The sequence below is a fragment of the Sus scrofa genome, chromosome 2 (genome assembly GCF_054392235.1).
Source record: "Sus scrofa isolate SSC_HxYL_T2T_F1_AM1 chromosome 2, Sscrofa_HxYL_maternal_Yorkshire_Landrace_v2.0, whole genome shotgun sequence".
In the NCBI taxonomy this organism is placed as follows: Eukaryota; Metazoa; Chordata; class Mammalia; order Artiodactyla; family Suidae; genus Sus; species Sus scrofa.
The window spans coordinates 127,573,922-127,596,948 of record NC_139384.1 but is presented as its reverse complement, the minus strand read 5'-3'; the positions used below and the strand labels follow the sequence as shown (position 1 = coordinate 127,596,948).

The window sequence follows — 23,027 nt, the reverse complement described above, 5'->3', positions numbered from 1 at the left end:
CTGCCGCCCAAAAAGACTCGAGACAGGTTTCTCGGTTACATGTTTAGGTTTATAATCTGTCCTCATTTACTCATCGGTTGCACACCTACTGTGTTGCAGATGGACTGCTAGGCACTGGGTGTACAGAGATAAACAAAAATGTCAGAGAATGACAGCCCTGTGTGAATGACAGATGCAACCTAGAACACACAAATACAGAATCATGACTCCTGGCACATACACTGCAGGTGCTATGAGAAAGACTCGCTAAGGAGACACGATGTATACTGGGAGACAGGAGAAGGCATCTCTGAAGACATGATGGCAAGGTGAGACCTAAGACTGTAGAAGGGATTCAGCTACTCACAGAGGAGGGAGGAGGAAAAAGCCAGCAGAAGGACTAGCATGCGCAAAGTCACCAGTGCAAGAAGATCTTGGAGCTGGAGACACATCTGGTGCCCCACGTTCCCTCCCCTCAGCCCTCCTCAATTTCAGCCAAAGCTGTGGTGGACAGTCAGACTCACCTCCAGCTGATATCCACCCACTGCAAGCCTCTGAGCATCTTTCTGCTTTCTCTGACAGCGGCACAAATACAGCCCAGAAATGCAGGAGTATTGACGCTCTTCCCCACTCCCACCCCCTGCCAGGCAACCCTAAACTGGGGGGGACAAGAGCTGGTAAACAGATGCCCCAGCCACCCTCCTTCAGGTTAACATCTCTGAGAGGCGTTCTGTATACTTCTCAGAGGTCCTGGACATATTGTCCGGAACACCAATCTCCAAAAATGCACTCTCTGAGTTTTCCCTTTCTTTTCTTCCTCATTCTTCTCATACCCTCATTCCTTTCACATCACCAGCCTGCCTCCCACCACCAATTTGCTCCTAAGTCATTTCAAAGGAGCATGATCTAGGAAATGCACACATTACAGAAACTGAAAAAAAAAAAAAAAAAAAGGTCTGAAAGGAGTAAGCACGGAGAAGAGTAAAGCCAGGTGCAGCTGGAATTGTAGGACGAGGCAGACTACATGGGGTTGAGAGTGTGATACTCCATGCTTCTGGCTGGAGGCTGGCTTGCAGTTGTCCATCGGCTTGGAGTTGTCCATCTTCTTCTGTGTAGATGTGCAAAGCAGGAGACTCCACCCATAGTCCAGGCTACAGAAGATGGTGTCTTGGACTGTAGTGTTGGTAGAGGTGATAAGAAGAGATGGACAGGTTGGGATATATTTTAAACGTAGAATGGTCTGCACTTGCTGATGTGATCTGGTTAGAGAAAGAAAGGGATCTAGAGTGACTTGGCTTTAACAACTGAATGGATGGTGGTAACATTTAATTTGAGAATGGAAGGATCGGAGAGGGAGCAAGGTCAAACCGGGAAATCAAGTGTAATTTTGTACTCACAAAATCGGAGACATCTATGTGACATTCCTGGGGAAAGCATCAAGTATGCATTTGGACATTTGAGTCAGGCGCTTAAGGGAGTGGCCAGAAATGTAGATTTGGGATCATGTGTTTATTCATGGTGTTTAAACCAGGTTCTCTGGGAGAAATCAGATGGGCAGAGAAGATGGAGGATCTACAGTGGAGCCCTGAGGAATGCCAACATTCAGAATTTAGATAGGGAAAAAAGAGGCGGCAATGAAATGAAAGAGCAGCCAGCAGACATAGCCAAGAGAGGAGGTCCAATCCAAGAGAGGAGAGAGTTACAAGAAAAAAAGGAGTAGTCACTTGTTTTGAATGCTGCTCAGAAGTGGGATAATTTGTGGATGGAGAACTATCATCATCTCTTATATCTTTCATCAACATTAAATTATGAAAGGCACACACCCTCATCCAAAATGCAACCAAGCTCCTCCTGAAAACCAGCAGATGCCTCAAGGCAGAAACTAAACCCTTTGTCTGGTTGAGGCAACGTCTCGCTCAGAGAGGTTTGCATCTGTGTGCCTGCACCTTCCCAGCCTCTCTCTTCCTACCTCGCTTCTAGGTCAATATATATCCCCTTCCTAGTCCACTCCTATCTGTGGTCCAAGTCCTTGAGTTCTTCTAGCTCCAGGACTGTCATAGAAATGCAGACTGGATGGATGACGTAAACGCAAAAATTTAAACCACTCTGGATGTTAGAAGTACCAGCTCGAGGTGTCAACAGAGTTGTTTTCATACTGAGGCCTCTACTCAGCTTGGACTTGTCCATCTTCTTCTGTGTCTTCACCTGGGACTTCCCTCTGTATGCATCTGTGTCCTGATCTTCTTGTAAGGACATTAGTTGTATTGGATTAGGGCCCACCCCAATGACCCCCGTTAATACTTATTACCTCTTTAAAAACCCTGACTCCAAATACGGTTGAATTCTGAGGTGCTGGGGGTTAGAACATTGATTTGTGAATTTTTTGGGAGGGGAGGGACACAATTCAGCCCATAGCGGGTGTATTATTCTTGCTTCAAGGCCAAGCCATGATTTAAGAATTGTATCACTATAGGCCTACCATTCCTAGGTCTCCAGTTTACAGATCTGTACACTTAGTCAATTTCTAAACTCTCCTCTTGACTTTATGTCTTTCTCTTACTCATGGCTTTCCTTTTTTTTAAATTTTTTACTTTATTCAATTTTTCTTTTTCTTTTTGTCTTTTGAGAGCCACACCCGCAGCATTTGGAGGTTCCCAGGCTAGGGGTTGAATTGGAGCTATAGCTTCCGGCCTACGCCAGAGCCACAGCAACACCAGGTCGAAGCCACGTCTTCGACCTACACCACAGCTCACTGCAACGCCGGATCCTTAACCTACTGAGCGAGGCCAGGGATTGAACCTGCAACCTCATGGTTCCCAGTCAGATTTGCTTCCACTGTGCCATGATGGGAACTCCTACTTTATACAGTTTTTGAAGGTTACTTTCCACTTACAGTTATTACAAATATTGGCTCTATTCCCTGTGTTGTACCATACATCCCTGAGCCTATCTAACACCCAGTAGTCTATACCTCCCACTCCCCCATTCCCTTGCTGCCTCTCCATCACTCCCCACTGGTAACCACTAGTTTGTTCTCTATATTTGTGAGTCTGCTTCTTTTTTGTTACATTCACTAGTTTGTTGTATTTTTTAGATTCCACATATAAGCGATATCATACACTATTTATCTTTCTCTGCCTGACTTACTTCACACACTATTATGTTGCTGCAAATGGCAAAATTTTTGTTCTTTTTTATGGCTGAGTAGTATTCCATTGTATGCGTATGTATATATACCACATCTTCTTTATCCACTCCTCTGTCAGCGGACACTTAGGTAGCTTTAATGTCTTGGCAATTGCAAATAGTGCTTCTATGAACATTGGGGCGCATGTATCTTTTCAAATTAGTTTTTTTTATTATTATCATTTTTAGGGGTGCACTCATGGCATATGGAGGTTCCCAGGCTAGTGGTCAAATTGGAGATACAGCTGCCGGCCTATGCCACAGCCACAGCAACGCAAGATCCGAGCCACGTCTGCGACCTATACCACAGCTCACAGCCACACTGGATCCTTAACCCACTGAGCGAGGCCAGGGATCAAACCCATGACATCACGGTTATTAGTCAGATTCCTTTTTGCTGTGCCACAATAACTCCAGGATTTATATATATACACACACACACACACATATACACACTCAGGAATGGAATTGCTGGGTCATATGGTAGTTCTATTTTTAGTTTTTAGAGCGGCCTCCACACTGTTTTCCACTTTGGCTGTACTGATTTACATTCCCACCAACAGTGTACAAGTCTTCCCTATTCTGCACATCTTTGCCAACATTTATTATTTGTAAACTTTTTACTTTACTTTTAATGATTTTTTTTATTATAGCTGGTTTTACAGTATTCTGTCAATTTTCTACTGTACAGCATGGTGACCCCATTACATATACATGTATAGATTCTTTTTTCTCACATTATCATGCTCCATCGTAAGTGACTAGACATAGTTCCCAGTGCTATACAGCAGCTTCTCATTGTTAATCCATTCCAAAGGCAATAGTCTTCATATATTAACCCCAAGCACCCTATCCATCCCACTCCCTCCCCCTCCCTCTTGGCATCCTCGAGTCTATTCTCCAAGTCCATGATTTTCTTTTCTGTGGAAAGGTTCATTTGTGTCATATATTAGATTTCAGATATAAGTGATATCATATGGTATTTATCTTTCTCTTTCTGACTGACTTCACTCAGTATGAGAGTCTAGTTCCATCCATATTGCTGCAAAGGGCATTATTTCATTCTTTTTAATGGCTGAGTAGTAGTCCATTGTGCATATATACCACGTCTTCCTAATCCAATCTTCTGTCAATGGACATTTAGGTTGTTTCCATGTCTTGGCTATTGTGAATAGTGCTGCAATGAACATGCAGCTGCATGTGTCTTTTTCAAGGAAAGTTTTGTCCAGATATATGCCCAAAAGTGGGGTTGCTGGGTCATATGGGAGTTCTGTGTATAGTTTTCTAACGTACCTCCATACTGTTCTCCTTAGTAGCTGTACCAGTTTACATTCCCACCAACAGTGCAGGAGGGCTCCCTTTTCTCCACACCCCCTCCAGCATTTGGTATTTGTGGACTTCTTAATGATGGCCATTCTGATGGTTTGAGGTGGTATCTCATGGTCATTTTGATTTTCATTTCTCTACTAATCAGGGATGTTGAGCATTTTTCCATGAGCTTTTTAGCCATCTGTATATCTTCCTTGGAAAAAATGTCTATTCAGGTCTTTTGCCCATTTTTCAATTGGATTGTTGGCTTTTTTTGCTGTTGAGTTGTATAAGTTGCTCGTATATTTTAGAGATTAAGCTCTTGTCAGTTGCATCACTTGAAACTATTTTCTCCCATTCTGTAAGTTGTCTTTTCGTTTTCTTTTTGGTTTCCTTTGTTGTGCAAAAGCTTGTCAGTTTGATTAGGTCCCAATGGTTTATTTTTACTTTTATTTCTGTTGCTTTGGGAAACTGACCTGAGAAAATATTCATAAGGTTGATGTCAGAAAATGTTTTGCCTATGTTCTCTCCCAGGGGTTTGATGGTGTCTTGTCTTATATTTAAGTCTTTTAGCCACTTTGAGTTTATTTGTGTGTGTGGTGTGAGGGTGTGTTCTAGTTCCATTGATTTGCATGCAGCTGTCCAGGTTTCCCAGCAATACTTGCTGAAAAGACTGTCTTTTCCCCATTTTATGCTCTTGCCTCCTTTGTCAAATATTAACTTATCATCATAGGTGTCTGGGCTTATTTCTGAGTTCTCTATTCTGTTCCATTGATATGTCTATTTTGGTACCAGTATTATTTGTATACTTTTTGATGATGGCTATTCTGGCAGGTGTAAAGTAATAGCACATTGTGGTTTTGATTTGCATTTCCCTGGTGATTAGCAATGTTGAGCATCTTTTCATGTGCCTCTTGGTTGGCCAGCTGCATTTACTCTGGAAAAGTGACCATTCAGTTCAGCTGCCTTTTTTTTTCTTTTTGTCATATGGATGTTCCCATGCTAGGGGTCGAATCAGAATTGCAGCTGTGGGCCTACACCACAGCCACAGCAAGGTAGAATCCGAGCCACATCCGTGACCTAAACCACAGCTCACAGCAATGCTGGATACTCATCCCACTGAGCAAGGTCAGGGATCAAATCTACATCCCTACGGATAGTCAGGGTTCGTTTCCACAGAGCCAGTCCTCCTTCTGCCCATTTCTTAATTGGGTTGTTTGGGGAGTTTTTCGATGTTGAGTTATATGAGCTGTTTATATGTGTAGGATATCAATCCCTTATCAGTCATATCATTTGTAAATATTTTCTCCTGTTTGGTAGGTTGTCTTTTCATTTGTTGATGGTTTCCTTTGCTGTGCAAAAGCTTTTGTTTTTAATTAGGTCCCATTTGTTTATTTTTGTTTTTGTTTCCTTTACTTTAGGAGATGGATCCAAAAAATATTGCTGTGGTTTATGTGAAATTATCACTGTTTTGTGTAGTCTTTAGCTTCCTTTGTTTGGATGTGAGTCTTGCTGTAATCACTCAAGTTAAAAGTGACCATGCTGTTGGCCTCTGAAAACAGTCATTCATCAGACTGGTCTCAGGAAAATTCACTGAAACACTGTATAGGATGTTTCTTCAATGAAGTTGATTGAGTGCTCTACACCACAGGAGGTTAGTTTTCCAGAAACAGTTGTCCTCTTCTAGCAACTCTTCAGTGTAGATTGGCTAGTGATAGCCAATTGTTTGGGCTGGGGGAGATGTATTACATGGCTATCTTCTGTGGAGATATAATCATATAATTTAAAAAGTTGAAAGGCTTCCCATCTTGCAGCCAGATTTTCAGGATAATCAGAGATGCTCTTTATCTCCTAAGTCTCTTCAAGTACCTTCGAAGGTTGATCATCCTATAACTCTCTCGTTACATCATTTTTATTAGGTCACTTCTGTGTGCAAATGTTTTCAATATCTTTCTCTTGCTTATTTCATCTAGTCTTGCCCCTTTTAAAGTCTTCCATAAGCCAGCCCTCCTACACTACCATCCATATGATAAAATAAGCTCTCTGCCAGTGCAGCCCTTTCTCCTCATGGTTATAGCAGTTGATCTCGCCCCTCTCTGCATCTGCCCTGTAGTCCTCACTTGGAACACCCTCCTCAGTACAGGCCCCACCCCTCCTGGAACCCTGTCTGCCACTATACTCCAGACTTTACAATTTTCTCTTTAAAATCCCAGGGCACTTGATATCCATTCATACTTCAGTCTTTTACCTCCCCTTGATTTTTTTCTCTTTTTCCTTTCTCTTTTATTGAAGTATAGTTGATTTTCAATATGGTGTTAGTTTCAGGTATACAGCAAAGTGATTCAGTTATCTTTTCCATTATAGATTATTACAAGATATTGAATATAATTCCCTGTGCTATAGAGTAAATCCATGTTGCTTATTTATTTTATATATGCTAGCTTTTATTGTTCCTCTCTATAGCCATAAGTTTGTTTTCTATGTCTCTGTATCTGTTTCTGTTTTGTATATACATTCTTTGTATCATTTCTCAGATTCCACATATAAGTGACAATATATAATAGTAGTCTTTCTCTGCCTGCCTTACCTCACTAAGTATACTTCACCTTGATTTTTAATCCCATTCTGTGCATTAGTCTGAATTCTATCCAAATTATAAAACCCTTTCTAGTTTCACTGCCAGCCACTGACCTAAGTTAAGTCCTATTATCTCTCACCAGAATGATTTTAACAGCACTTAACTGATCTGATACAGTCCTTCCTCTACTTAGAAATTTTGCAAGCTCTCAGAACGAAGTTTACTCCCTTAAACAGCACGCACAATCTCTCATGCTCCAGCCTCGCTGGCTGTTCTGACTTCATCTCCCAGCTTTCTCCTCACTTACCACCACACACATATAACATGCTTCCATGTCTTACTCACCTGCCAATCACCATTCACTTTTTAGACTTGGCTAGAGTGACTCTCCTCCAGGAAGTCTTCCCTAATTTGTTTGTTTATTTGTTTGCTGAGTTTAGGAATTCTTTTTTGGCAGTTTTTAAAATGACTTAAGTATCTTTTACTTCAGTGAATTGCGTTACATTTATAGTTGTACAAAAATCATCACAAATAAAATTTTATACCATTTCCGTCCCAAACCCCCAGCCCATCCCCCACCCCCTAACCAGTCTCCTTTGGAAACTGTGTTTTTCAAAGTCTGTGAGTCAGTATCTGTTCTGTAAAGAAGTTCATTATGTCCTTTTTTTAGATTCCACATGTAGGAGATAGCATATGACATTGGTGTCTCATTGTCTGACTAGATTTAGCATGGTAATTTCTAGATCCATCCATGTTGCTTCAAATGCCATTATTTCTTTCCTTATAATGGCTGAGTAATATTCCACTGCGTATATGTGCCACTTTTTCTTTATCCACTCCTCTGTTGATAGACATTTAGGTTGTTTCCATGTCTTGGCTATTGTATAGAGTGCTGCAGTGAACAATGGAGTATGCGTATCTTTTCAAGTCATGGTTTTCTCTGGATAGATGCCTAGGAGTGGGATTGCTGGATCAAATGGTAATTCCATTTTTAGTTTTCTGAGGAGTCTCCATACTGTTTTCCACAGTGTTTGCACCAATTTACATTCCCACTAACAGTGTAACAGGGTTCCCTTTTCTCCACACCCTCTCCAGCATTTATTGTTTGTAGACTTTGATGACAGCCATTCTGGCCACTGTAAAGTGGTACCCCATAGTAGTTTTTATTTGCATTTCTCTAATAATGAGTGATATTGAACATCTTTTCATGTGTTTTTTTGGCCATCTGTATATCTTCTTTGGAGAATTGTCTGTTGAGATCTTCTACCCATTTTCTGATGGGGTTGTTTGTTTTTTTGGTATTGAGCTATAGGAGGTATTTATCAATTTTGGAGATTAATTCCTTGTCAGTTGCTTCATTTGCAAATATTTTCTCCCATTCTGTGAGTTATCTTATTGTTTGTTTAGGGTTTCCTTTGCTGTGCAGAAACTTTTAAGTTTAATTAAGTCCCATTTGTTTATTTTTGTTTTTATTGTTATTACTCTAAAAGGTGGATCCAAGAAGATATTGCTGTGGTTTATGTTATCAGAGAGTGTTTGGCCTGTGTTTTCCTCTAAGAGTTTTATAGTATCCAGTCTTACATTTAGGTCTTTAATCCATTTTGAGTTTATTTTTGTGTATGGTGTTTGGAATTGTTCTAATTTCATTCTTTTACATGTAGCTGTCCAGTTTTCCCAGCACCACTTATTGAAGGGACTGTCTTTTCTCCATTGTATATTCTTGCCTCCTTTATCATAGATTAGTTGACTGTAGGTGTGTGGGTTTAATTGTGGGCTCTCTGTCCTGTTTCACTAATCTATATTTCTGTTTTTATGCCAGTACCATATGGTTTTGATGACTGTAACTTTGTTATATAGTCTGAAGTCATGGGGCCTGATTCCTCCAGCTTCATTTTTCTTTCTCAGGGTGGCTTTGGCTATTTTGGGTCTCTTGTGCTTCCAAACAAACTTTAAAATATATTGTTCTACTTCTGTGAAAAATGTCCTTGGTAATTTGATAGGGATTGCATTGAATCTGTAGATTGCCTTGGGTAATGTAGTCATTTGACAGTATTGATTCTTCCAATCCAAGAGCATGGTATGTCTTTCCATCTGTTTGTGTCATCTTTGATTTTATTCATCAGCATCTTTAGGTAGGTTTATTCCTAAGTATTTTATTCTTTTTGATGTTATGGTAAATGAGATTGTTTCCCTAATTTCTCTTTCTCATTTTTCATTGTTAGCATAGAGGAATGCAGTCATTTCTGTGTGTTAATTTTATATCCTGTGACTTTGCCAAATTCATTGATGAGCTCTAACAGTTTTCTGGTAGCATCTTTAGGATTCTCTAGGTATAGTATCATATCATCTGCAAACAGTGATAGTTTTACTTCTTCCTTTCCAATTTGAATTCCTTTTATTTCTTTTTCTTCTCTGATTGTTGTGGCTAGGACTTCCAAAACTATGTTGAATCATACTGGCAAGAGTGGACATCCTTAGCTCATTCCTGATCTCAGCAGGAATTCTTACAGCTTTTCACCATTGAGAACAATGTTAACTGTGGGTTTGTCATATATGGCCTTTATTATGTTGAGGTAGGTTCCCTCTATGCCCACTTTCTGGAGGGTTTTATCAGAAATGGACCTTGGATTTTTGTCAAAAGCTTTTTCTACATGTATTGAGAGGATCCTATGGTTTTTATTCTTCAGTTTGTTAATGTGGGGTATCACACTGATTGATTTGTGGATATTGAAGAATCCTTGCATCCCTGGGATAAATCCCACTTGATCATGATGTACAATCCTTTTAATGTATTGTTGGATGTGGTTTGCTAGTATTTTGTTGAGGATTTTTGCATCTATGTTCATCAGTGATAATGGCCTGTAATTTTCTTTTTTTGTGTGGTTTTGGTATCAGGGTGATGGAGGCCTCATAGAAAATTCCTTCTTCTGCAATTTTTTGGAATATTTCAGAATAATAGGTGTTAGCTCTTCACTAAATATTTGATGGGATTTGCCTGTGAAGCCATCTTGTCCTGGAGTTTTGTTTTTTGGAAGTTTTTTAATCACAGTTTCAATTTCAGTACTTGTGATTGGTCCATTCATCTTTTCTGTTTCATCTTGGTTTAGTCTTAGAAGATTGTACTTTTCTAAAAATTTGTCCATTTTTTTCTAGGTAGTCCATTTTATTGACATATAGTTGCATATAGTAGTCTCTTATGATCCTTTGTATTTCTGTGATGTCTGTTGTAACTTCTCCTTTTTCTTTTCTAATTTTATTGATTTGAGTCCTCTCTCTTTTTTTCTTCATGAGTCTGGCTGAGGGTTTATCAATTCTGTTGATCTTCTCAAAGAACTAGCTTTTCATTTCATTGATCTATTCTATGGTTTTCTTTGTTTCTATTTCATTTATTTCTGCTCTTATCTTTATGATTTCTTTCTTTCTGCTAACTTTAGGTCTTGTCTCTTCTCTCTAGTTGTTTTAGATGTAAAGTTAGGTTGTTTATTTGAGCTTTTTCTTGTTTCTTGAGGTAGGCTTATATTGCTATAAACTTCCCTCTTAGAACTGCTTTTAGGAGTTCCCATCATGGCTCACAGAAATGAATCCAACTAGGAACGATGAGGCTGCAAGTTCAATCCCTGTCCTTGCTCAGTGGGTTAAGGATCCAGTGTTGCCATGAGCTGTGGTGTAGGTTGCAGACGTGGCTTGGATCTGGCATTGCTGAGGCTGTGGCATAGGCTGGCAGCTGTAGCTCCAATTAGACCCCTAGCCCTGGGAACCTCTGTATGCCACAAGTGTGACCCTAAAAAAACAAAAACAAAAAACAAAATAAAAGAAGAAGAACTGCTTTTGCTGCATTGCATAGATTTTGGATTTTTGTGTCTTTGTTGTTGTTTGCTTCTAGGTATTTTTTGATTTCCTCTTTGATTTCTTCAGTGATCCATTGGTTGTTTAGTAGCATGTAGTTTAATCTCCATGTATTTGTGTTTTTTACAGGTTTTTTTCTTGTTGTTGATTTCCAGTCATATAGTGTTGTGGTCAGAAAAGATGCTTGATATGATTTAAATTTACTTAGTTACTGATGCTTGATTTGGTGTCCAGAATGTGAGCAATCCTAGAGAATTTCCATGTGCACTTGAGAAAAATGAGTATTTCGCTGATTTTGGATGGACTGTTCTATAAATATCTGTTAAGTCCATCTGGTCTAATGCTTCATTTAAGGCCTGTGTTTCCTTATTGACTTTCTGTCTGGATGATCTTCCCATTGCTATAAGTGGGGTGTTAAAGTCCCCACTATTATTGTGTTATTGTCAGTTTCTCCTTTTAAGATTGTTAGCAGTTGCCTTACATATTGAGTTGGTTCTATGTTGGGTGCATATATATTTAAAATTGTTATATCTTCTTCTTGGATTGATCCTTTAATCATTGTGTAGTGACCTTCCTTGTCCATTAAAATATTCTTTATTTTAGGGTCTATTTTTTCTGATATGAGTATTGCTACTCTAGCTTTCTTTTGATTCCTATTTGCATGGAATATTTTCTTCCATCCTCTCATTTTCAATTTGTATGTGTCCCTAGAAGACACATGGGTGAAATGGGTCTCTTGAAGACAGGATATGTATGGATCTTGTTTTTGTATCCATTCAGCCTTTTGGTTGGAGCATTTAGTCCATTTACATTTAAGGTAATTTTTGATATGTATGTTCTTATTGCCATTTTATTAACTGTTTTGGATTTGTGTTTGTTGCTCTTTTTTCTTCCCTTCTTCTCTTGTGGTTTGATGACTAGCTTTAGTGTTGTATTTGAGTTGCTTTTTCTTATTTGTATGTGTATCTATAATAGATTTTTGGTTTGCAGTTACCCTGAAGTTTTGATACAGGAGTCTGTATATATACAAGATTGTTTTAAGTTGTTGATCTCTTAATCGCAAGTGCACATGCAGTGCCCTGCATTTGTACCCTTCTCTTCTCATGATTTCTGATTTTGGTAGCATATTTATGTTTGGATAATTCCCTACCTTTACTATATGTATGCCTTTACTGGTAAGTCTTGTCATTTGTGTTATTTTTGTTTCCAGTTGTGGCCATTTCTGTCTAGAGAAGTTCCTTTAGTATTTGTTGTAAAGCTGGTTTAGTGGTGCTGAATTCTCTTAGCTTTTGCTTGTCTGTGAAGCTTTTGATTTCTCCTTCAAATCTGAATGAGAGCCTTGGTTGGAGGTTTTTTTCCTTTCATCACTTTAAGCATGGCATGCCACTCCCTTCTGGCCTGCCGAGTATCTGCTGAAAAATCAGTTGATAAGTTTTTATCAGGGTTCCCTTGTATGTTTTATGTTTCTTTTCCCTAGCTTCTTTCAGTGTTTTCTCATTGTCTTTAATTTTGGTCAGTTTGACTAATATGTGTCTTGGGGTGTTCCTCCTTGGGTTTATTTTATATAGTTTGTGTTTCCTGGATTTGAGTGAGTCGTTCCTTTCCCATGTTAGGAAGTTTCTGGCTGTTACCTCTTCAAATATTTTTTCCGTCCCTTTCTCTCTCTCTCCTCCTTCTGGCACCCCTATAATATGGGCTGATGTGTTTAATGTTGTCCCAGAGTTCTCTTAGACTATCTTCATTTTTTTCAATCTTTTTTGTCTTTTCTGTTCCATATCATGATTTACACTCATCTGTCCTCCACCTCACTTATTTGTTCTTCTGCTTCCTGTAGTCTACTGTTGGTTGCTTCTAATAAATTTTTAATTTTGGTTATTGTGTTTTGCATGTCTGCTTGTTTAATCCTTAAATTGTGTATTTCTTTGCTCATTGTTTTTTCTAATTTATCAATCTTTGCCTCCAGTTTATTTCCAATATCTCAAATCATCTTCACTATCATCAATCTAAAGTCTTTTTCATGGAGGTTAATAATCTCCAGATCACTTAGCTGTTTTTCTGGGGTTTTTTTTCTTGCTCCCTCATCTGAGTCTTAATTCTCTGCCTTTTCATTTTGTGTAGATTTTTGATGTGATCTCCTTTTTGTAGACAATAGAGTTGTATCCTCTCTTACTTCTGATATCTGCCCTCCTTGTGGCTAAAGTTGGTATGGGAACTTGCTGTAGGCTTCCTGATGGGAGAGTATGGTACCTGCCCACTGGTAGGTGGAGCTGATTCGTATCCCTCTGGTGGTTGGGGCTTTGTCACTGGGTGAGATTAGAGGTGGCTGTGTGCCTGGGAGGTCTTTAGGCAGACTGCTTGCTGATGGGTAGGGCTGTGATCCCACCTAGATTATTGTTTGGCCTGGGGCTTCTCAGCCCTAATGGATGGGGCTGGATTTTTCCAAAATCCCACCTCTAGAGGAACACATGCTGATGATTATTCCAGAGACCTTTGCCTCCAAAGTCCTTCCCCCACAATGAACCAGTCACCCCGTTTTCCCAGGAGCTCCTCCAAGAACTCACAGGTGTTTTTTTTTTTTTAATTTTAGTTAATCTACAATGTTGTGTCAATTTCAAGTGTAGCAAAATGATTCAGTTATACATACACACCTGTATTGTTTTCAGATTATTTTCCATTATAGGTTATTACAAAATACTGAGTATAGTTTCCTGCACTCTACAGTAGGTCCTTACTGTTTACATATTTTATATGTAGTGTTGTGTATATGTTAATCCCAAACTCCTAATTTATCCCTCTCCCTACAGTCTTCCCTCATTCAGATGCCCCTGTCTGTGCCTCCAAAGTACCCTATTCCTACCAATGTCAGCAATTCTGGTGCTGTTCTATAAGCACTGGTTCACTTCAACAGCAAAGGCTGTGTCTTTTATATTGGTATCCCTACTGTCCAGTCTTACAACTGACACAAAATAATACTAAAATATCCCATAAATGTTCCTTCAGTGATTGAAAGAATTAATGATCTATTGGTTTCCCATCTGCTGTTTCTCTTTCTTCTAATTATCCTACATATTGGTGCCATAGTAACCTTCGTGTTAGAACAGATATCTTTTGTCTCCCCTACCCAAGAGCCACTGATGGCTCATCATGGCTAACAAAATCTAGCCTCACCAATTTAGCATTCAAGATCCTTGGCAATCTGATCCCCACTACACATATACTGCAGTTTTACTTGCCATTTTGTAAGAATGTCTCCTTTGCTCTCCAGGCCCTAGTTACTGACTCAAACCTGAACAGCCTGCCTGGAGTGACTTCCTTTGATTTTCCCCTCCTATGTCCTCCTATCAATGCCCATCCTTTTCTCTGAGCCTCAGGTCAAATTCCATCTCCTCTATGAAAATATTCCCAGATTCCTCCTCTGTCTACATCATAATTCATCCTTCCCCTTTTCTACTTTTATAACATTTTGACATCTAATTATAGTATTCATTGCCGTTTGCTTTATATTAGGAGTGTGTGTGTGTGTGTGTGTGTGTGTGTGTTTTCCCCACTAGATGCTGAGCTCCTAGATGGTAAGGCCCCCATAGTATCTCAGACATAGTTCATGCTCAATAAACATACTAAACTAAACCTTTTTGTTAGAAGGACCCTTGAATTCCAGGCTGGCTTCTCTTTCAGGCTTGGCTGCTTATAACCTTGGGCAGGTGCCTTTACTTCTGTTGGCCTCCCTTGCTTCATCTCTAAAGTTAGATTAATCATATCAGAGATGCTGTGAAAATTAATTATTTATCATTTTGAAAGTGCCTTGAGAGCTTTAGAGATTGGCATTTCTATTTTTGTGGCATCTTTCTCACTAGAGCTTGCAGTTCTTTTAAAAGAAACATGTAAAGGAGAGGCATGGACTGTTGAAAGAACAGTTTTTTCAGAACCTGAAATAATTACATCCTGTATTGCAGACAAGGTCATCTTTTAGCCTTTATAGCAAACGGTGAAGTCTTGAGGAAACCTGCCTTTCCTACCAGTGACTTTAAAGTGATTATAGTATTTATGTAGAATTTTAAAAAGATGAGTAAGGATTCTATCATGCAGAGAACAGAGATTTCCCTGAGGGAAGAAATAAATGAAGTAAACTTTTAAAAATATTCCAAATGTAAATGACCTTTAGAGAAACAAGTCACTTGTCTATATGTCCTGGTCAAGGCTAGCAGCAGAAACACTTGCTTCAGTGATTTGTTCATTTTAAGACACATCCAAAGTCAAGGGCAAAGGGAACAAAGTCACTGATATGATAACTCATACACATTAACTCAATCCTCATAATACTCTCATGAGATACTCAGGTCAGTCTTAGTAAACCCGTTTTATGGTTGAAGAAATTGCAAGCCAATGTGGTTATGCAGCCTGTCCAAGGCCACTCCATAAGCCGCAGAGCCAGGACTCAGTGCAATCTTTTGGCTCAAGTTCAGGGCTCCTCCCATTCACCTTAGTATATCTCAGCCCTAGTGCTCTGAGCACAGTGCACAGGACACTGAGGCTGCAGGTGAAGGATAAGATGGGAGGGCAAAGAGGATGAGGGGCACCAGAGAACTTCCTTCAGCTTCAAGTCCCTCCCCTCAACCAGGTCCCTTAGCTGCTCTGCAGAGGGACCCACTTTTCCCAGATGCTAGTGCTCTGTCTCCCTCTTCCTTAGCCAGTGACATCTTTACCCAGCCTAGACACACTGACCAAATCACTTTCTAGGACACTCATGCTGAGGATATGACAGTAAATAAACATGCCCCACCCTCATGGAGCTTACACTCTGGGGGAAGGAGATAGACTGACCAAAAAAAGAAGCTAAATCATGAAAACAAAGCTAGCCTCTGCAGGGTCATCTCTACTCAGGCACCAAGGTCAGGGCTGGTCCTTGGGGTAGAGCCCTACTGCCTCTGGTCTGGTGCACACCTCCACCCCCTCTCTGCTTACTAAGGGAAAACAAAGACCTTGCTGACCGTGATGCTAAGTTCTGGCTTAAAAGATCGATGCTCATCAGTTCCCTGGGCAGATGGAGGCAGTTTGACCTTGCCAACTTGGGACTTAATCAGACTTGATTTTTTTTTGGAAGTTTTATTATCATAATTTTTGTTCAGACAAAATAATCAACCGTAAACCAATTTGGAGATCCTCTATCTAGAGAGAGGAAAAGCAGACTTGAGCGAAATGGGGCCGAGCAGCAAAGGGAAGGAAGCAGAGGGAGTTTTTTTTTTTTTCACCAGTGCAAGTGCAGTCTTAGCTCAGACGCCTCCCTTCAGCCGGAATGAAAGAACGGTCTCTTTCTCTTTCCTTCATCACCCAACCCAGTTTACTTTTTAAAATTCTGTAGCCCGGTGTGTTTACAGAAATCCACCCAGGCATATGAAGTCGTATTTTTTTCTTCCGGAAAGATTTTGATTTTTACGGTTCAAAAAGGATACCTATAATGCCTCGGCCTAAAGGAAATAACTGTTTACATTCCTTTAGTTCTCCTAATCTTTATCCACATATACACATACTTTTCACATGAGTCGCATCAGAGAGAATATACAATTTTGTGTTTCTAATGAATTTTTTTTTCAAGTCATCAAGTATGGCTTGGCACCCTCTTCTCTAATTCTTACATTTCAGAACAGAAGATTTTTATTTTAAAGGGGTTTAAGTTATTATAAAAACTGAGTTACAAGAATTGCTTCATATGGAATATCTGTTTTATCTGGTTTCTGGGTTAAGAGACTCTACTATAACTTCATGAAGTCATAATCTCCCTAGTGGTCTGATTCTGCCCTTTGTTCCCTATCTTTGATGCCATATTTTGAAGAATGAAGTGCCAAGGTGACCTTTGTAGGAGAAAAATTCTTCTTAGAGTTTTCAGAGAAAATGGAAGCTATGAACCTAGTGTTACAGAAAAACAGTTCCAATCCGCTTGCACCAGTGGGAAGGAAGACTGCAGTGGTGACTGAAGGATCTGACAATGCAGAGAATCCAAAGGGAGTTTTAGAAGCAAGTTGGAAAAAAGCAAAGAGGTTCCTGGAGATGGCATCAAAGTCTCCCTTTGTCTAGAACTTATTAAAGGACCTTTATCAACTAAAAACATTAACCTCCTACCTTGTTCTCTTGACAGATAAAATGTGAAGGGGAAAGACATGCTAAACAACCTCTCTCTTCACGGTTGCCCAAGAAATAAAATGACAAAAGATTCCCAAGGTCTTTTGTGACTTACGTGTAATAGAAAAGAGTAAAAAGCAAAGTTTAACATAGTATGCCATGCTCAAAACAAAAGAGTTAACTTCAAAAATGTTTACTATGGAGAATTTAAATTGCATATTTTTAAAAAAAGGAGAGCAAAAAAGTAGTTTAAAAGCCGACTCCAAATTTACTGAAAAGAACCAAACTAGGAAATGGAAAATCCTAGAGCAATTCTATTATTTATGCATTGCTGCTTAACCAGTTACCTCCAAACTCAGTGGCTTACGATGATATTTCTTCTCAGTTTTGGGGAATCAGAAATCTGGGAGCAGCTTAGCTGGGTTGTTCTGGCTTAGGGTTTTTCATTAAAAGACTTGACTGTGGCTGGAGGTTCCTCTTCCAAACTTACTCATGTGCTGTTTCTGGAGACTTCCATTCCTTGATGGCTGTTCACAAAACCATCGTGTGGATCTCTCCATCAGGCTGCTGCGTATGCTTCCCAGAGGGTAGCTGGCTTCCTCAGAGTGAAAGACCAAGAAGAAAGTTGGGATGCTTTTCATGACCTAATCACACATCTTCACTTCCACCACACTCTGTTCTTTAGATGGCAATCCAGCCCACACTCAAGGGGGCAGGGAACATACCTCTGCCTTTAGGGGGAGGATGTAAGAGAATTCGTGCACATACTTTTAAGCCAAAGCACAACAAGCTTTTAAAACTAGGAAATTGAGGAGTTCTCGTTGTGGCGCAGTGGTTAACGAATCCGACTAGGAACCATGAGGTTGCGGTTTAGGTCCCTGGCCTTGCTCAGTGGGTTAACGATCCGGCGTTGCCATGAGCTGTGGTGTAGGTTGCAGACGCGGCTCGGATCCTGCGTTGCTGTGGCTCTGGCGTAGGCTGGTGGCTACAGCTCCGATTCGACCCCTAGCCTGGGAACCTCCATATGCCGCTGGAGCGGCCCAAGAAATGGCAAAAAGACAAAATAAATAAATAAATAAATGGGAAGAAAACAAACAAACAAACAAACAAAAAACCACTTTGTTAAAAAAAAAAAAAAAAAAAAAACTAGGAAATTGAGAGTATGGAGGGCAGCAAGGGCACCAGCTCCTAGAAGGGATCATAGACGCTGGATACTTAGGAAAGCTCAGATCCTATCCCCACTGCCCCTCCCAGAAACTGTAGAAGACAATCAGCAACATCCTAAGGGTTCTCAGCAGTACTCTCAAACCGGGAGTAAAATACAGAGTGCATATCTCTCCTTTTCTGACTGGGGATGGACGGAATTGGATATGGAGAGAAAGGAGTGAGATAGAGAGGAGGTGTTGACTCTCTCTGGAAAGTATGAAAGGTTCTGGAGTTGCAGGCTGATCTGGGAAAACAGTCCAAACCCAAAGAGTATCTAGGAGTTCCCGTAGGAGTATCTAGCAGAAACAGTTAGGAACCATGAGGTTGCGGGTTCAATCCCTGGCCTTGCTCAGGGGGTTAAGGATCCGGCATTGCCATGAGCTCTGATGTAAGTTGCAGAGGTGGCTCGAATCTGGCATTGCTGTGGCTGTGGTGTAGGCCAGCAGCTACAGCTCTGATTGGACCCCTAGCCTGGAAACCTCCATATGCCGCAGGTGCGGCCCTAATAAGACCAAAAAAAAAAAAAAAAAAAAAGCGTATCTACCTACATTTTACAGGCTCTGTCCACATCCCTCAGCATTCACAGTTGCTGTGTCTGCTTTTCAGTTTTCCAAATGCAAGCACTTACAAGTCTCTGAGGGTTTTGCTTTATTTTTGTTTCTGTTTTGTTGGTGGTGGTGGTGTTCGTTTTTTGGTTTGTTTGCTCTTTTAGGGCCGCACCCATGGCATATGGAAGTTCCCAGTCTAGGAGTCAAATCAGAGCAGCAGCTGCCAGCTGCAGCCACAGCAACACCAGATCTGAGCCGTGTCTGTGGCCTACACTACATACAGCTCACATGGGATCCTTAACCCACTGAGCAAGGCCAGGAATGGAACCCACATCCTCATGGATCCTAGTCAGATTGGTTTCTACTGCGCCCCCATGGGAACTCCTTTTCATTTTTGTTTTTGACCAGCAGAGCCCATGCAGCCTTTTGTGAGGCAGGAAGAAGTGCTGTGGAATGAATGTTTCCTCCCAGCTCAGCTCAACCGGAGACTGACAACCAGCGGTTGACATCCATTCTCTCTGCTCTCAGTTTTGCTAACTCTGATGTGTGCTCTGTACTGTTTCCCAGACACCCCTGGTGGGATCGAGCCCCTACTACCCACAGAAGTAACCTACTCCAAGCACACCATGTACTGCCTTCCTTCCCTGCCCTCCCTCCCCTTTGATCACCTCCTACCAGTGATTCTTGGGGTCACCTCCCAAATAAACCACTTCCACTGATTTCCTGCTCTCGGATTCTGCTGCTGTGGAAATCTAACCTATAAAGCATATAAAAGAATGGAATACACCCCCAGATGAAGAGGATAACCCAGGCCTAGGACCATTAACAAAGTATTAGGTAAAGTCAAAAATAGCACAACAACCATAATCTATAATGTGATTCAATTTTTATGAAAGCATTTTCTCTTGCTCACCAGCCAACCAGCCCTCTATCTATCCATCTCTTATTCACCATCTATGGATATACATAGAAAGATGTCTAAAATCACGCTCTTCTAATGTTAAGTCTATTATTTGTAGATGCTATAATCCGACGTGTTTTTAAACTTTATCCATAACTTTCTCTGCAGCATATACATTCTTTACAATAAGCATGTGCCGTTTTAACAAAAGCAATAGTGATTTTTTTCCACTAAAAAAAAAAAAAGCAAAGACTAGGAGTTCCCGTCATAGCTTAGCAGTTAATAAACCCCACTAGTATCCATGAGGATGCAGGTTCCATCCCTGGCCTCACTTATTGGGTTAAAGATCTGGCGTTGCCGTGAGCTATGGTGTAGGTCGAAGATGTGGCTTGGATCCCTTGTTGCTGTGGCTGTGGCTGGCAGCTACAGCTCCAATTTGACCCCTAGCCTGGTAACCTCCATATGCCACAGGTGCAGCCCCCAAAAAAAGCAAAAAAAAAAAAAAAAAAGACTAGAAACAAGTATGCCAAGGACGAATAACAGTAGTTTATAAGGAGACAATGTGACTATAGATGGCTGATTTTCTTTTATGACTTTTTCTTATTTTTATCAAGAAACTCTTTTCTCTTTATCCCTATCAAATCAGTAATGAGTTTTTAAATTGAAAATATGCAGTGTGAAAGACAACAAAATAGGCAGTTTTATATATTACAAGGCAGGGAAGAGGGTAATTTAAAGCAGTTCATTGGTAAACTGGAAAAACCTTTCAGGAAGGTAAATTAACAGTGTAAATCAAAGGTCTTAAAACTATTTATGCTTTTGATCCGTTAATTCTGGTTCTGTGTATTTAGCCTAAGGCAGTGTTTCCCAAAGCATGGTCCTAGCATCAGAATCACCTGAACCCTTTGAAAGATGTCTGAATCAATATCTTTGATTCAGACTGAGATCTGAAAATTTTACGTTAACAAGATCTCTTGATAGTTCTTATATACATTCAAGCTTAAGCGCCACTGGCCTGGGCAAATGAGGTTCATTCATTAATACTTATTGAGTCACTACTAAGAATCAGGCTCTGTTCTATGCACTGGGGACATAGCCATAAATAACACAGAAAAATTCCTTGTGCTCAGGAGGCTTATTTTTTTTTAACTCAAAAATGTCATATTAATGTATTCATTACAGTATTATTTATGATTAAAAATAGGAAGTATTTATGATAAAAATAGGAAGTATTTAATGACATTTCAAAGAATGTCATGGGAAGATGTTCACCATGTATTGTCAGAGGAAAACAGCTATGGTTCCTTTTATTAAATGTACTTATACTGATAAAAAGACTAAAAAAAATCTATACACAAAACATTATCTCTGGAAAAATTAATTATAGCTTATTTTTATTTCTTCTTCATAGTTTTTTGTTAGTTTCTAAATTCGTAGAATTAATTGTGAATTGCTGACATAATCAGAAGAAATAATAATATTTTCTAAAGTTGATTTAAACACTAGAGGAAATGAGAAATTTCTATTATTAGGTCTGTCTTTTAAAAAATATTTTGATTTAAGGGCATTAATATACAGTTATGAACTAAATCTTAGAACTTTTGATTTCATTTTAGGAGCTATTTCTTTTTCAATTTAAGTCTTACATAAGGACTGAAATTGTGATTTCAAAATCTCTATGATTAGAAGGTGTTTGTCTAGCAGATGACACCTAAATACTTCCCAGCTCTAACAAATAGAGAATTCAAGAAGTTTCTAAACTGGAGTTCCAGTCATGGCTCAGTGGAACTGAATCTGACTAGAACCATGAGGTTGTGAGTTCAATCCCTGGCCTTGCTCAATGGGTAGGGGATCCAGCGTTGCCTTGAGCTGTGGTGTAGGTTGCAGACTCGGCTTGGATCTGGCCTTGTTGTGGCTCTGGCGTGAGCCGGAGGCTGCAGCTCTGATTCGACCCCTGGCCTGGGAACCTCCATATGCCACGGGTGTGGCCCTAAAAAGACAAAAAGACCAAAAAAAGAGAAGTTTCTAAACTTTTTTTTTTTTTTTTCCTTTTCTAGGGCCACTCCCGCAGCATATGGAGGTTCCCAGGCTAGGGATCTAATTGGAGCTATAGCTGCCAGCCTACGCCAGAGCCACAGCAACACAGGATCCGAGCCGAGTCTGCGACCCACACCACAGCTCACCGCAACGCCAGATCCTTAACCCACTGAGCAAGGCCAGGCATTGAACCCGCAACCTCATGGTTCCTAGTCGGATGCGTTAACCACTGAGCCACGACGGGAACTCCTCTAAACTTTTTTCTTAAATTTTTAGCCTTTGTTGCTCTCTCTGGATTTCAAATGTAATACATAACGGTCATGGAAAAATATTAGAGAACTATAGAATATGGAAAGAGAAAATTACCCACAATTCCAGCTCTCCCTCACCCATAAGAAAGATACCTTAAAGGATTTGGTTAGATTATTTCAGTTTATTTATATACATACAATACATATATATGTATATATAAGGTATATATATACGTGTGCTTATATACATATCAATCATTCATAGCATATGTATGTATTATATATACACACATATAATTTTTAAAATTTATTTTATTGAAGTATAGTTGATTTACATATTGTGTTAATTTCTGCTGAACAGCACAGTGTTTCAGGTATGCATGTGTGTGTGTGTGTGTGTGTGTGTGTGTGTGTACACACATATGTACTTTTTCATATTCTTTTCCATTATGGTTTATCACAGGATATTGAATATAGTTCCCTGTGCTATAGAGCAGGACTTTGTTGTTTATCCATTCTATATATAATAATTTGCATCTGTTAATCTGAACTCGCAATCCATCCTTCCTTCACGCCCCACCCCCTTGGCAACCACAAGTCTGTTCTCTGTGAATCTGTTTCTCTTTCATAGATAAGTTCACTTGTGTCATATTTTAGATTCCACATGTAAGTGATAGTGATACATTTGTTATTCTCTGACTTACTTCACTTAGTATGATAATCTCTAGGTCCATCCATGTTGCTACATACAATTTTATTTACTTTAATCCTTTACATACTGTATGGACCTTGCTATTTCCTCTTGCTAAATATAGCTATCTTTCATATCCTCTTGTAGAGTTTCACTTCATTTTTGTAATAGCTGTATATCTTACATTTGATAGACATATGTTGATTTATTTTAAAAATCCTTCTCATTTAATCTTTTTTACATTATATTTTATTCTGATTATTGCTGATTTGAAAGAAACCTACTGATTTGGCTGGCTTATAATTATACCTGGCCTTCTTACTCATATCTTTCAGTAGACCTCATGGTTTCTCCTTTGATTATCTTTTTTATTTGGTCG

The 23,027-nt window shown here is 39.7% G+C and overlaps 1 protein-coding gene and 1 long non-coding RNA gene across 15 annotated transcripts in view; one reads left to right on the top strand and one right to left on the bottom strand.

Moving 5' to 3' along the window:
- APC (APC regulator of WNT signaling pathway) overlaps nucleotides 1-23,027 on the top strand; it is a 324,590-nt gene that overhangs the window by 144,543 nt on the left and 157,020 nt on the right. The gene's annotated exons all lie outside the window — the stretch shown is intronic.
- Nucleotides 1-23,027, bottom strand: part of LOC106509521 (uncharacterized) — a 59,222-nt gene that overhangs the window by 24,288 nt on the left and 11,907 nt on the right. Inside the window, exons 2-3 of one of the 3 annotated variants that reach the window (XR_001307130.3) lie at nucleotides 17,505-17,613; nucleotides 28-1,238 (exon numbers count right to left, since the gene is read on the bottom strand). This is a non-coding gene — a long non-coding RNA (uncharacterized LOC106509521). Of the gene's footprint in view, nucleotides 1-27; nucleotides 1,239-17,504; nucleotides 17,614-23,027 lie in introns of those variants that run through there. The other 2 variants (XR_001307131.3, XR_014838569.1) reach the window with 2 other exon arrangements.